Raw genomic sequence first — 11,591 nt, 5'->3', positions numbered from 1 at the left:
TCCAGCCAGCACGGTTCAGCGCGGTTGTAGTCGAAATGCAACTCCAACAGCCCCACTCAGCTCGACTCAGCCTGACTCAGCACGGCACGGCTCAGCCCGACTCAGCTGCGTTGGTAGTGGAAAAGCGGCATAAGTCCACTATAGTGTCAGTGCTGCCATTTTGAAAACTGTTTTCCAAACGAAATATTGCACAAAAACGAGTTTAAATGACGATTACTGCCTACTTTTTTCAAACTTTCCTGATCGCTATCAAAACAAACAAAAATTCCGACTTGATCACATCAGCATTCAAAAGAGGGCGCATGTGTCTTTTGACAACGTTGGTAGATGTTAGTCACTTTGATTTCCGCTGTACGTTTTACTTCCGTCCTACGATGTCTCGCACAGGTCTCAACGAATCTCGTTTACGGCCGTTGCTTTGACATATGGACCGATATATTACAGAGCATATTTCAAACACTCATAACTTGCTATAGCAGCGACAAAATAGCGATCAAAAAGGCATTCCTATATTTAATAAAATGAGAGAAATAGAATTTTGATAATAAAAAGAATTGCCTTCAGATCTCCTTTCATGATTTATAATTTTTCTATAAAACTCAAACTTTATCTGTAACAATAGACAAAAACTATCCAGTCCCTCATTATAGTGCATGTGTTGTTATTGTTCTAACCCATTACCTGATCTGTAGTTTTAAGAGTTAGACTCACTCAAATTCAAAGCTTCTGGAGGGAATAAAGTTACATTTTGATTAATCCAGTAAAACGTGAAGTATAAATTAATTTAAAGAAAACAAGTTGGACATGATAAGGGGAACAAAATCGCGTTGTGAATGAAAAACCGTGAGTGAGTTTGGCACTGTCGTAAAATTCCCGCGAAATATTTTTTGACATTTGTGATGGTTAATGTGAACCATACAAAAGAAAAATACAATGAATGTCCGAATGAAATTAAATAAAGATTCACCACAGATATTTATTTATTGAGGTGTTTGATTGCCATTTTTCCAATTTCGATGAATTCAAAGTCTAATAATCTATAATTAGAGATTACGCCGTGGTTATTAGCTCATCCAGTCGACAGCTTATGCCATCATGTGTTGTCCGTCGTCCAGCCAGCATCGTCCATATTCCACATTTCTTCTCTCTCAATTCTTCACTGATTTTTATTCTTTTTGGCAGGAAGGTGGGTCTGCCTGGGGCGCATTTACTGTAGCTTCTACCCAAATTTGCATAATTGCAATTAATAATGAAGATATAGAGTAATTAATCGATTCCTAATGAGCAGTTTCCACACAAATCGATTCTACTTCCTCACCGATTTTGATTCTTTCTGGCAGGAAAGTCCGGATACCTAGGGTGCATATAACTTCTACCCAGATTTGATTTCTCACGGGGTTGGAGTGAGCTAAGCCATCATTGATGGTTTCGCTTTTTACATGTACACCTGCTGTACTTGGCTTCCCTGGAATTTCATAAGCAATAACAAAGTTGAATGGATTGAACTAGTTTTGTTTCAACTTTATTGATGTAACCCTTGAATACTTGCTATAAAACTTATGATTTTCAACAAATATTCAACTCGTCCCGTCTGACAGGCAGATGTGGATTTGGTTGTCCTGGACAGTCGGACTACCATTAATGTCGATCCCTGCTACTAACCTCCTGGAATTTTCATGCACAGCACACGTCGCTCTAGAGGTTAAAGACAACAGTGTGTAAAACAAAGAGCGTTCAGTTCTGCAGGTGTAAATGCCTCGTTCGTAAGGGAGATCAGAGGAGAACAGATAGATTGATTCAAGTAGTCAGGAAAGCTACAGTCACTCAAATAACCACTCTTTACATCCGTGGTGAGCATAACAGAATCTCGTAATGCAAAAACATGTAAAGCAAGCAGGTGAAAGAAGCAAAGTAATAAATGAAAATGATCTGGTAACATATGCTAACACTTCTAAAGAATATACACCTTTTTTTTACGAGTGATTGAAAGAAATTACCATAATAATAACGATACAGAGGCGACGAGTTGTATCTCGCCGCTGTCACAGAACGCCTTTTCCCCCCGACACGCTGTTTGAGAAAACATGCCACTGTTTAAGCACACATACTAGATCTGATGCTTCTTGTTTTTCAGAGCGACTCGTTCCACGCATTTTGAACATTTGCTGTCAGGATGATTCTTTGAGAAGAACAGATGCAGCTTTGCTTTGAGCAGTTGGAAGCAGGCGTTGGAGGTTAAAACCTCTCTCCCTTTGGCGTTCTTAAAAGTAAAACCGATCCATCCTGATAAAAACAACAGAGGAGTGCTCTCAATCTTTGCTCAGTATAGATTTTTTTCAAGGTATACGCCATCTCCACGTGGTGACGTTCTTATCAGGTAAGCCCGTATTCACTTTGTTGTGACTGGAGCCCATACATACGGTGGTTGCAAAAGTATTTGCCCCCGTTGAACTTTTCCACAGTGTTGTACAGGATCGAAATAGACATGAATCATGAATTTATATTGAAATAAATCTGAAATCAGGCTGCTGAAATAAGGCCGTCAGGATCAGCTGTGTGTGTGTGAGCTCTTTTATCATCACTTACTCCCCGATCAATAGAGAACTTGAACCTCCCGCTGTCTCTGCTTTCAAGCACTTCTAAGTGCACTTGAAAGAAGGAAGGTCCTATTTTTACTTCGGTACATTTTTTTTTTCTTTTTTTCTTTTTTTTTTTTTACAGTTGAAACTTATTAAGGAGTTTGAAAAGCTGTCTGGAAAGGAGAATACCTTTTTGATTGGTTTTCTGACGTCAGTATAAGAGCCATCAACTAGGTTCAAGAGGTGTGATCCAGACTTAAATTGACTAAGTGTGAGGGTGCGACAGTGGCAGTGAAAAAGGAAATTAAGTGTGAGTGAGATCAACACCTTCGCCTGGCAGAATTTAGCAAGACGAAGAGCTAGCTAATGGCTAAAAGTATATAGATGAGGATCACGGCGTTTTTATTATACCTCACTCCAAAAATGACTTGCGTGGACGTGGATGGATGAAATCATGGATGAAATACAGAGAGCACTGTGAAGAGGGCAGCCATGGTCTGAAGGTTAGAGAAGCAGCCTTGGGCCCAAAAGGTCGCTGGTTCAATTCCCGAGACCGGTGGGAAAAATGTTGAAGGGAGTTGAATGAATGAACAGCACTTTCCCCTCTCTTTGTATCATGGCTGAAGTGCCCTTGAGCAAGCTGCTTCTTATTATTAAATCAAGTCAAGATCATTGATATTTGCTAGCTATCTCACAGGTTAGCTGATTAACTGATTAGTTTTCTCGATTGCATAGCTTACCATCAGTAAATAAGCATAAAATATTTGTCTCTTTATTATTATAATGCACGAGCTACTTCCGGTCAAATCATGCGCTCTGATTGGTTCCTTGGTGGGCAGTATTTTCCCATACTGCCCATGGGTAATTACAGACTTTCTTTCCAAGGTGCTGGCTTTCAATGTTGCAAAAACCAAACGACAAAAAAGATGAATTGGAAATCAAGAAACACAAAAGACAAACAAGAGTCACCACAAGAGTTATTCAAGAAACGAGCAACAAAGAGCATTCAGAAACTGCTAACCGCAAAGAGAAATTCAGTTTTGAAACTGCTAGCCGTTTATTCTGCATGCGCGACTCAACTACGGTACAAATATGACATGACTGAAAGCAGCGTCACGCCTCATTATTATAATGAGCATTTAGTTTAATCTTAGAAATAAAACAAGCCAAATAATAAATTCCTTATGAAAGTAGAACTGAAGGCAAATTTTTTTATCATCAAAATTCTATTTCTCTCATTTTATTAAATGTCGGAATGCCTTTTTGATCGATATTTTGTCGCTGCTATAGCAAGTTATGAGTGTTTGAAATATGCTCTGTAATATATCAGTCCATGGCCATAAACGAGATTCGTTGAGACCTGTGCAAGACATCGTAGGATAGAAGTAAAACGTACAGCGGAAATCAAAGTGACCAACATCTGCCAACGTTGTCAAAAGACGCGCGCACCCTCTTTTGAATGCTGATGTAATCAAGCCGGAAGTTTTGCTTGTTTTGATGGCGATCAGGAAAGTTTGAAAAAAGTAGGCAGTAATCATCATTTAAACTCATCTTTGTGCAATATTTCGTTTGGAAAACAGTTTTCAAAATGGTGGTGCTGACACCTGGCTGACACTTCACGTTTCGAAGTCTCACACAAGTCTCGTGAAGATCGCGCGGATAAGCGACGCCTGCCGTGGACCAAACGAACTAAATTCAACACGGCTAAAAACCGAATAGGCTGATAAGTATAATATTTAATTGCAATTAGTTGCCAATACGAGCCACAATTATAAGGTTACTAAAACCGAAAATGTAATTGAATAACACGTTAATTAAGAAATAAAGCAAGTTTAAAAATGACTTTAGTTCTCCTTTAACCTCGCTTGCTCGTCTTTATGGGAAAATATCAGACCAAGGGCTTGACAGTACGGACCGAGACGTACATAAATTCTCAAGTATTTCTTAATAAAATCGTTATGCAATGCTTACGAATGTGTTATAAAGACTGAGTGAAGTTTCCTTTGAACCAAAATGTCAGCTCTTCTTGAGCCTGTGATCTAATTCTTTTTGAAGAGCAAAATGTAAATGTAATCATTTCAGATTTTCTGATCATATCGTCGTGTCACACACACACCAGTGTATCATCCCGCCTTTCAGTTACTGTTCTCACCGTTGAAATCCCGCATTCATTTTTTTTCTATCAATTCTGTGATTTATTTTTTTCCTTTTTTCCTCAGTCACCTTTTGACACGAGGGAAATGCCACTGTGCTGTCAGAGCGATCTAGTGAAAGGACAGACTGATCAGACTGATGAGCAGAAAAAGGGCCAATTTGAACAATATTAACCCTCACCTTTTATCCCCTCTCTCTCTCTCTCTGTCTCTCTCTCTCTCGGCTCTCAGCAGGTGAAGTATGAGTATGAGCGCCTGTGGGAGGCTCTGTGTGCAGTGACTGTGGAGAGAGATTGTGCTCTGTGGGAGAGGACTCAGCTCCAAGCCAAGCTGGAGAACCTAGAGCAGGTGCTGAAGGTAAGAACCGTCCTCGACGTCCCGACTTCTCAGTCACGCCGTCCTACCATACGTTTATATCTATACATTGTATGGAAAATCATCAGCACTAACTGACCATCGCTCTGCTGTGTTCTGAGCCGCTCTTTATTCTCCGATTTACCACAGAATTCTTGATTCTGATTGGTCAGAAGGTATTGATTATGGCCCTTTTCCACTACCCTTTTTCAGCTCACTTCAGCTCGCTTCAGCTCACTTCAGCCCGACACGGCTCGCGTTTCGACTACCAAAAACCAGCACGACTCAGCTCGCTTCAGCCCTGCTTAGCCCCTAAAACTCGCACCGTTTTGGAGTGGGGCTGAAGCAAGCCAAAGCGAGCCGAGTGGGGCTAGGGGCGTGAGCAGACACTTCCCTGTGCACTGATTGGTGAGGAGGAGTGTCCTCACATGCCCACACACGCCCCGCGAGCACGCTGGGATCTGTAAACACCGCAAACCCGGAAGAAGGAGAATTACGAATTACGAGAATTTCTGAAGCCTTATGCGTCTCGCCTCATCTGTACGCTCTTGCCAGTATCTGTCCGTGTTGTCGGTGACAACAAGCCACAGCACCAAGACCAGCAACACTAACGACTCCATGTCCTCCATGTTCATTGTTTACTATCCGGGTCGTGAGACTACCGCTTAAAAGATCACTGATGTCACTGTTTGCGCTGCTTAACAACATCACGTGACGTCCACCCACTTTTGCTAACTCCACCCAATGTGTCCACCCACTTCCAGCCAGCACGGTTCAGCGCGGTTGTAGTCGAAATGCAACTCCAACAGCCCCACTCAGCTCGACTCAGCCCGACTCAGCACGGCACGGCTCAGCCCGACTCAGCCGCGTTTGTAGTGGAAAAGCGGCATTTGTTTCATATATCAGCAGCAGGTCTAACACTCGTGCCAGATCCAGGTCGTATACCCAGACTGTTACAGATCTGAACCTGAGAAACAGTCCGGCTCGGAGTCATGAGTATGAGCAAAAATTATACACACTTAACCATAGGAGACCCTTCAGACTGATGGCTCATCAATTATGGATGTAATTTATGCTCCAAATATACCTTATGTGAACTTAAGGGCCGCTTGGTGAGATTGACCTGGCTGGCCTTTTTCCATTTTCCCTGACGCTGATTAGTTTTCAGACCTCGCATCATTATTATATATTAAGTGAAGGTTTAATTTGCGTCACACTGTCAATTTAGGGCCCACTCCCACAGCACTGATAACTCTAACTATACCTACAGTTACAGTGGTGCTTGAAAGTTTGTGAACCCTTTAGAAGTTTCTATATTTCTGCATAAATATGACCGAAAACATCATCAGATTTTCACACAAGTCCTAAAAGTAGATAAAGAGAACCCAGTTAAACAAATGAGACAAAAATATTATACTTGGTCATTTATTTATTGAGGAAAATGATCCAATATTACATATCTGTGAGTGGCAAAAGTATGTGAACCTTTGCTTTCAGTATCTGGTGTGACCCCCTTGTGCAGCAATAACTGCAACTAAACGTTTGCGGTAACTGTTGATCAGTCCTGCACACCGGCTTGGAGGAATTTTAGCCCGTTCCTCCATACAGAACAGCTTCAACTCTGGGATGTTGGTGGGTTTCCTCACATGAACTGCTCACTTCAGGTCCTTCCACAACATTTCGATTGGATTAAGGTCAGGACTTTGACTTGGCCATTCCAAAACATTAACTTTATTCTTCTTTAACCATTCTTTGGTAGAACGACTTGTGTGCTTAGGGTCGTTGTCTTGCTGCATGACCCACCTTCTCTTGAGATTCAGTTCATGGACAAATGTCCTGACATTTTCCTTTAGAATTCGCTGGTATAATTCAGAATTCATTGTTCCATCAATGACGGCAAGCTGTCCTGGCCCAGATGCAGCAAAACAGGCCCAAACCGTGATACTACCATCGCCATGTTTCACAGATGGGATAAGGTTCTTATGCTGGAATGCAGTGTTTTCCTTCCTCCAAACATAACGCTTCTCATTTAAACCAGTAAAAAGTTTTAGTTTGGTCTCATCCGTCCACAAAATATTTTTCCAATAGCCTTCTGGCTTGTCCACATGATCTTAAGCAAACTGCAGACGAGCAGCAATGTTCTTTTTGGAGAGCAGTGGCTTTCTCCTTGCAACCCTGCCACGTACACCATTGTTGTTCAGTGTTCTCCTGATGGTGGACTCAAACATTAGCCAAAGTGAGAGAGGCCTTCAGTTGCTTAGAAGTTACCCTGGGGTCCTTTGTGACCTCGCCGACTATTATACGCCTTGTTCTTGAAGTGATCTTTGTTGGTGCCATGTTTCACAGATGGGATAAGGTTCTCATGCTGGAATGCAGTGATTTCTTTTCTCCAAACAAACCGCTTCTCATTTAAACCAAAACGTTCTAATTTGGTCTCATCCGTCCACAAAACATTTTTCCAATAGCCTTCTGGCTTGTCCACGTGATCTTTAGCAAACTGCAGATGAGCAGCAATGTTCTTTTTGGAGAGCAGTGGCTTTCTCCTTGCAGCCCTGCCATGCACACTATTGTTGTTCAGTGTTCTCCTGATGGTGGACTCATGAACATTTAACATTAGCCAATGTCAGAGAGGCCTTCAGTTGCTTAGAAGTTACCCTGGGGTCCTTTGTGACCTGGCCGACTATTACACGTCTTGCTCTTGGAGTGATCTTTGTTGGTCGACCACTCCTGGGGAGGGTAACAATGGTCTTGAATTCCCTCAATTTGTACACAATCTGTCTGACTGTGGATTGGTGGAGTCCAAACTCTTTAGAGATGGTTTTGTAACCTTTTCCAGCCTGATGAGCATCAACAACGCTTTTTCTGAGGTCGTCAGAAATCTCCTTTGTTCGTGCCATGATACACTTCCACAAACGTGTGTTGTGAAGATCAGACTTTGATAGATCCCTGCTCTTTAAATAAAACAGGGTGCCCACTCACACCTGATTGTCATCCCATTGATTGAAAACCCCTGACTCTAATTTCACCTTCAACTTAACTGCTAATAAAAATATGTGAGTGGCTCACATACTTTTGCCACTCACAGATTTGTAATATTGGATCGTTTTCCTCAATAAATAAATGACCAAGTATAATATTTTTATCTCATTTGTTTAACTGGGTTCTCTTTATCTACTTTTAGGACTTGTGTGAAAATCTGATGATGTTTTCGGTCATATTTATGCAGAAATCTAGAAAATTCTAAAGGGTTCACAAACTTTCAAGCACCACTGTATATGACTGTACCTCTGCCTGAGTTTAGTTCCAGTCTGGAGCAGAAACACCACAACTATAATCCTGACTACTGTGTAATATCGCTTGCTCCTGACACTCAGGGAAGTAAACGCATGCAACTTAGAAATAGTCATGGAAGGTTTTTCCAAGTAGTAGCACATTATTCCAGGTCATACTGTACAGCTTGGATTTCAAAACAACCCATGCACACACTCCGGTGGTTGATATAATACGGATAGGTCACGGATGATGGAAATATAATTTAAAAAAGGATACAAAATACAGAGTGGTTACGGAGTTTAATAGCGATGCTAATAACTTATGGATTGGTCATGGACATTTCAGTATATTACAGATTTGTTACCAGTCTCATACGGATGATGCCTCACGGATAAAAAAAATTTAAGTCTAAAACAATTAAATGTTTGGACTGCCGAAGTTCATTATTAAAATGTCTTACCTGAATTTATATGTTTACTTTATTATTAATTTACTATTGATTTTTCACGGAAAGTATCACACATCCTTGAATAAAAGATCCGTGATTTGTATTATATTTGTATTATTTTCCGTGAATCCGTATTCCCTCAGGTGTTCCAAGTGCCGCGGCCAATCATGGCTGTAGATTATGTCGTCCAGATAGGCGGCTGCGTAGGCAGCGTGAGGGCGGAGGACCCTGTCCATAAGCTGCTGGAACGTAGTGGGCGCCCCAAACAACCCAAAAGGGAGCGTGACAAATTGGTGTAAATCAAACGGTGTGGAAAAGGCTGTTTTCTCCTGGGATAGAGGAGTCAAGGGGATCTGACAATATCCTTTTGTTAGATCCAGTGTCGAATAAAAGTGAGCAGTGCCTAGCCGATCAAGCAACTCATCAATGCAGGGCATTGGGTATGCGTCAGATTTAGATACCGCGTTGACCTTTCTATAGTCCACACAGAACCGGACCGACCCGTCGGTCTTGGGAACCAGGACCACTGGGCTGCTCCAGTCACTGTGGGACTTCTCGATTATGCCCATTTCAAGCATGGCCTTGAGTTCATCCCAAACCACCTTTTTCTTGTGTTCGAGCAAACGGTAAGGGCGGCTACGCATTACCACCCCCAGGAGCGTTTCGATGTGGTGTTCTATGAGGTGGGTATGACCAGAAAGGGGCGAGAACACATCGGAAAATTCCTTTTGCAACTTGGCTACGTCCGTGAGTTGGGCTGGTGAGAGGTGGTCTCCACAAGGGACCGGAATGGTCCGAGATGTTATCTTTTTCACCTCCGGCCCCAGCTCCGCCTTCTCTGGGACTACCGACCCCAGTGCCACGGGGACCCCCTCATTCCAGCATTTTAAAAGGTTGAGGTGGTAGATTTGCAATGCCCCACCCCTATCAATTTGCCTCACCTCATAGTCGACATCCCCGACTCGCCGTGTGACCTCGAAGGGCCCTTGCCGCTTGGTGACTAATTTGGAGCTTGACGTGGGCAATAATACGAGCACTTTGTCTCCCAGCGTGAACTCTCTAAGGTGCGTGCCCCCGTCATACAGCCGGCTTTGACGTTCTTGTGCCTGCTGCAAATTCTTCTGGGTTAGGTGCGTGAGGGTGTGGAGTTTTGCGCGCAGGTCAAGAACATACTGAATTTCGTTTTTACTAGGCGAAGGTCCCTCCTCCCAATTTTCCCCATAGCATGTCCAGAATGCCACATGGCTTACGCCCATATAATAAGTCAAAGGGAGAAAACCCCGTGGGGGCTTGCGGGACCTCTCGTACTACAAATAACAGGGGCTCGAGCCACTTATCCAAATTACGCGCATCTTCACTTATGAATTTCTGGATTATGTTCTTGAGTGTTTGGTTAAATCGCTCTACTAAGCCATCCGTTTGTGGGTGATGGACACTGGTGCAGATAGACTTAATCCCCAGTAACCTATACAGTTCGCACAGTGTGCATGACATAAACAAAGTGCCTTGGTTTGTCAGGATTTCTTTTGGAATCACGACCCGGGAGATAAAGCGGAAGAGCGCTTCCGCAATACTGCGTGCTGAGATATTGCAGAGAGGCACTGCTTCCGGATATCGTGTTGCATCGTCCACCAGAACTAAAATAAAGCGATATCCCCGTGTTGACCGATCTAATGGCCCGACGAGATCCATCCCAATTTGTTCAAACGGGGTCTCGATTAGAGGAAGAGGGCGCAACAGCGCTTTTGGAGTGGCCGTGGGATTTACTAATTGGCATTCACGGCATGCTGCCCACCACCGGCGGACATCCCCGCGAATCCCTGGCCAATAGAACCGGGCCATTATTCAGGTTAGTGTTTTATCTTGCCCTAAGTGTCCAACCATTGGATTAAAGTGAGTCACATGGAATACGAGTTCCCTACAGGTCTTTGGGATTAACAATTGGGCTGTTCGTTCATTAGTTTGAGTGTCCTGCGTCACTCGGTACAATCTATCTTTAATAATAGCAAAATAAGGGAAGGTCGGTGCCGCGCTTGGCTGAAGAGTTTGACCATCGATTACTCTCACTTGGTCAAACGCATGCCGCAGAGTCTCGTCTTGTGACTGCTCTAACAGGAAATCCCCAAGGGAATCCCCGAGAGAGGGAGGAGGAGTGGGCTGCTCCTCACTCTGATGCGATGTTGACATAGACAGCTCTGTGACAGCTTCTCCAGTCAATGCCATACCGGGATCTTCTCGTGACCTACTAGTGCAGGACCCACTACGTGTTAAATATTCCATCAGCTTTTTAAACCCTGGCCAATCAGTACCCAAAATCAACGAGTGGGTGAGACGAGGACTAACCACTGCCTTTACTCTGTGCATTTGGCCCTGGAATAGAATACTGACAGACACAAAGGGATAATTGTGAACATCCCCGTGCACACACAACACTTTCACTGCTTGTGCTCTCCCCAATGCCTCACCTTGCACCAGGCGCTGGTGAATTGAGGTCTGATTACAACCGGAATCCACCAAAGCGTGATATGTGTCCCCTTGAACACTTACCGGTATGCGATACGTTCCTGCCCAATCAGGGGCAGTTTCTGGCGTGTCGGGGATCCGGATTACAGCTCCCACCTCCCTTGTGGAGCCCCGACTCTGGAGATGCTCCGATTCCCAGCCGCGCCAGTACACCGGCCCAGGTTTTCCCTCTGCACTGGTGTTATGGATGTTACTCGCCTGAGGAAGAGACAACACAGACACAGAAGAGGGAGATGGGAGGACACCACGGGTGTGATGGGC

The 11,591-nt window shown here is 43.5% G+C and overlaps 1 protein-coding gene across 1 annotated transcript in view; it reads left to right on the top strand.

Moving 5' to 3' along the window:
- The first annotated feature begins 5,043 nt into the window (after positions 1 to 5,043).
- The window catches only part of rimbp2b (RIMS binding protein 2b), a 122,405-nt gene continuing 115,857 nt past the window's right edge, over positions 5,044 to 11,591 (top strand). The window contains exon 1 of the mRNA XM_060931274.1: positions 5,044 to 5,089. The gene's annotated coding sequence lies outside the window, so the exon portion shown is untranslated. The remainder of the gene's footprint in view (positions 5,090 to 11,591) is intronic.

This window comes from Neoarius graeffei, chromosome 10, assembly GCF_027579695.1.
Source record: "Neoarius graeffei isolate fNeoGra1 chromosome 10, fNeoGra1.pri, whole genome shotgun sequence".
NCBI lineage: Eukaryota > Metazoa > Chordata > Actinopteri > Siluriformes > Ariidae > Neoarius > Neoarius graeffei.
Note: the sequence above shows the minus strand (reverse complement) of the source record. Positions and strands in the feature narration are given on the sequence as shown.